We start from the raw sequence: 4,190 nt of genomic DNA on the forward strand, positions 1-4,190 counted from the left end.
AAAAAGAGTAATACAATTCTTTCTTAAATTCCGTTCATTAAATACATCTTATCCATAGAATCATGGCGTAGGATGAATGAATGAAAGGTGGGAACATTCCTAAATCTTTCTTGCTCTCCCCAGCTTGAGGGAGTTTGTTTTTTTCTTTGTTTCTCTCTGTTCCTGTCCCATCTCCAGTGTGCTTTAGCTGGGTCACTTAATAGCAATCTTTGTGTAATCGGCCAGTGCAAAAGTGGTAATCAACCACAAAGAGGATAGAAAGAGCCAGGTCACAAGTGATAAATAGTCAGCACACTGTCCTCAAGTAGAAAGATTCTACATCAACAACATCTTCAAGAAAGGAGAAGAAGCAGTCTTTGATAACTACTGGATCTTAGCCAAAGTCTTCCTGGACCAGGCACTGAAGATTATAATTACAGGGCCTGCCTTAAAACCTTTGTGTGACTTTAGACCATAATTCAGCACAGCAGGCCTGCACTTTGCTACACATCAGACGCAGAAGAGGAGCAGGGAGCAATACCCAGAGATCTTCATTGTTTTCATCGATTTTTTTAAAGAAAATATTTAACACCATTTAAGACTGGGGCTTTGGTAATGCCTATCTGGATTTGGAATACCTGACAGCTTTGTCAGAATCCAAAATTTCCTCAGGGAAGGACTTGAAGTCAAGACAGGACTGTTGCTAAGCGGGAAGATGATAATAATAATGATAATAATTGTGGGATTTGTTAAAGGTGTACTATGTGTTAAATGCTAGGATAGAGACAGATGTAGTCTCTGTTTCAGACTGGCTTTGTAATTTGAGGGGGAGGAAGCATACCTATTTAATCCCCATTTTAAAGATAAGGAATTTGAGGAACGGCGAAGTTAACTGTCTTGCCCAAGGTTACCCAGCAGGCAAATGGAGGAATTGGAACTAAAACACAAGTCTTCTGACTCGCAGCCTTATGGTCTTTCCATTTCTGTTTGAAACACCAGTGGATTTAAATGTTTGTAATGGTAAAATCTTTATTGTCCAGATCTAAGGCCTTATCATTCTTTACTCCTGAGCTAGACATTACACAAATTAGCTGACATTACACAAATTAGCTCACTCGCTTAGAAACGAGTGAGTTTGTGGTTGTGGAAAACATAGGTGAAGTGGTTTGTAAGAACTAACCAAAATGGATGAATACATTAATAAGTAAGGTTTTGTACATTGAATCTCGAGGAAAATGAATTGCAATGGCAATAGGTTCTATTGGCAAATAAGTCTCCCTCTTTATATTTTTTGACCGTGACTGGAGAGTTTCCAGTACTCTACCAGTCTCAGCTAAGGGAAAGAGAGTCAAGCAGAGGCATACCCATTCCATTCCTAGCTTGGCCAGGGGTTAGCGAGTGGAGGACAATTTGCTACAAATCAAAACTCACCCATGCTGGGCAGCAGCGGTGTGAGAGAGAGTCATCATCATCATCATCATCAATCGTATTTATTGAGCGCTTACTGTGTGCAGAGCACTGTACTAAGCACTTGGGAAGTACAAATTGGCAACCTATAGAGACAGTTCCTGCCCAACAGTGGGCTCACAGTCTAAAAGGGGGACAGTCGAGGGTGGAGACTCGAGTTTACTGTGCAGAAGGTGGCAGTGGTAAACCACTTCCAGATTTTTACCAAGACAACTCTATGGATACACTGCCAGAATGATTGTAGATGGAAAGCAGGGTGTTCTGGGAGACATGCGTCCGTGGTTTTGCCATGGGTCGGAAATGACTGGATGGCATAAAACGAGACAAGAGGCCCATGGATTATCTCAAATTCCACTTCTGTATTCTTTCACAACACTTAATCCAGTGCTCTGCACAGAATAAGCACTTCATAAATGCTACTACTCCTGAAGACTTAGGTACACACAGAGTACAAAACATGAGGACTCCATGTATTTATATTTATAAGTTTAATATGAGATATAAGGTGATATTTTTCTTGCTAATTAAAATGCTCCACAGATTCTCATGAAGAATCAAAAGGCTGATTCTCGTGCACTTATGCTGTTCGTGAGGGATTCATGTTTGAATAAACCCTCACTGCTTGACCACACTGTTTCTGAAAAGAATCTTCCTTTGCCTGTTAATTAACTCATTAATTAATAGGAAGGTCCCAACATGAATGGATTATTATAAAACACTTTGATTTCCTTTAGATATACCCTGAGCCTAAGGTTGTTCATTTTAGGAATCTGCATTTTTCAAATTTATTTTCAGTAATTCAGCAGAGCGTCCAGTAGATTGTAAGTTGCTTATGGGCAGGATTTATGTCTAATAATAACCTGTTCACCTTGTAATCTGCCCAGTGCATAGAACAGTGCATTGCACATAGTAAGTGCTTAATAAATGCTATTATTATTATTATTTTTATTATTATTACTGGAGAATAGCTTTTTAGTCACTAATATCACTAGCTTTTATAAACCAAGAAGCCAAAGATGCAGATTCAGTCTACTGAGATACGTGCTGCAGGTGCTCTGAACACAGTAAATATTCATTTCAGCCCAAGGATAAACCCAAGTCATATCAATATTAAAATACAAAAAAAGATGCTACAAAGATAAATACTTATCTTTGTAAAACCAACATTTCCGCAACAATAGAGTGCAAAATGCATACATCTTTAAAGTTTGATATCAATATAGCTTTAACATTTATTTAACTTACTGAATGGATAATGGATAGTCTTTAGTCCTTTGATGGAAAAAAGGGGGATGTTGCTTTTCAAAAGTCCTGAAATGCACATTCCATTCTAAAGTGATAGAAATGTTAATTAATCTCAAGAGTTGACCATACTACTTATGAATGCCATTGAAAGTTATATATTCTTTCCTGTGTATGAAATGTCTCATTTTATAGCTTTATTTCTGGTAGAATAGTTTCCATGTCCCTTCTGGGGGTTTTGTGTATGTGTGTGTGCAGTGCTTTGATCCGTTTTATTAGACAGGTGTCAGTGGGGGAGAAAAAAGAACTGTTAAAAGTTTTACACTAATTTTTCTAGCCTAAAAGGGGAGAGTCATTCTGAAGGAGAGATATTTGTCTGCCTCTGTTATTTATTGGAGTCTGAGTCACAGTGAAAAATAACAGTAAGAACAGAGAAATTTTCAAGAGAAATTTCTGGAACCCTTCACTCTTTCTGGAAAAATCTACCTTTAACTGTTGGGCGTCTATTCTTTCACCTGTTAAATGGCGTTTTAACATTTCTCCTCGCTCCCATTTAGGCTGGTAGCCCCATGTGGAACAGGGACTGTGTCAGACGCCAAGCACTTTGAGAAGCAGCATGGCATAATGGATAGAGCCCAGGCCCGGGAGTCAGTAGGACCTGGGTTCTTCTGTCTGCTGTGTGACCTTGGGCAAGTCACTTCACTTCGCTGGGCCTCAGTTACCTCATCTGCAAAATGGGGATGGAGATTGTGAGTTCTATATGGGACAGGGGCTGTGTCCAACCCAATTTGCTTGTATCCACCCCAGCGCTTAATACAGTGCCTGGCACATAGTAAACTCTTAACAAGTACCACAATTATTATCATTGTTATTATATACATATTAATAATTTATTTCAATGCCCATTTGCCCCTTCAGACTATAAGCTTCTTGGGGGCAGGGAATGTGTCTAATAATAATTATGGTACTTGTTATGCACTTATTATTTGCCTAGCACTGTTCTACTGGGGTAGATAGTAGTTAATCAGGTGTGATGCAGTCCCTGCACCCCATGGGACTCACAGTCTTAATACCCCCTCTGCTACATTGTACTCTCCCAAGAGCTTAGTACAGTGCTCTGCACATGGTAAGTATTCAACAAATATAAGTGACCAATTAGCAAAAGTTAATCAATGTGGATAAAGCTTGTCAGGAATCTTGCAATCTTACTAACTCGCATTTTGCAGATCTCCTCTTTCCATTATTCCTGATCATGTCTAAATTCTTCTTAAACAGATGTAATCCCCAGGTGTCACTTGTTCTTGGCTTGATCACTGTGGAATGATTTTATTCAGAACATCTTCCTCGCTACTCACCTTCAGAATAATTCTGATTTTTTCCCCGAGGCAACACTTTAGTTTATTAAGATGTGAGACTTCAAGGCCAAAAGATGTTGGAAAGGAAAGACTCGGGAGGAGTATCTAAAATTATGCACCGAGTTGGGGTGTGCCTGAATTGAGGAA

General features: G+C 39.2%; 1 non-coding gene across 1 annotated transcript; it reads left to right on the top strand.

Annotated features, from left to right (window-relative positions):
- Window positions 1–1,262: 1,262 nt before the first annotated feature.
- Window positions 1,263–1,400, top strand: LOC119941675. Its single transcript, XR_005455263.1, has one exon. It is a non-coding gene; the product is annotated as a small nucleolar RNA SNORA7 (small nucleolar RNA).
- Window positions 1,401–4,190: the final 2,790 nt, after the last annotated feature.

This window comes from Tachyglossus aculeatus, chromosome 20, assembly GCF_015852505.1.
Source record: "Tachyglossus aculeatus isolate mTacAcu1 chromosome 20, mTacAcu1.pri, whole genome shotgun sequence".
Classification (NCBI taxonomy): Eukaryota; Metazoa; Chordata; class Mammalia; order Monotremata; family Tachyglossidae; genus Tachyglossus; species Tachyglossus aculeatus.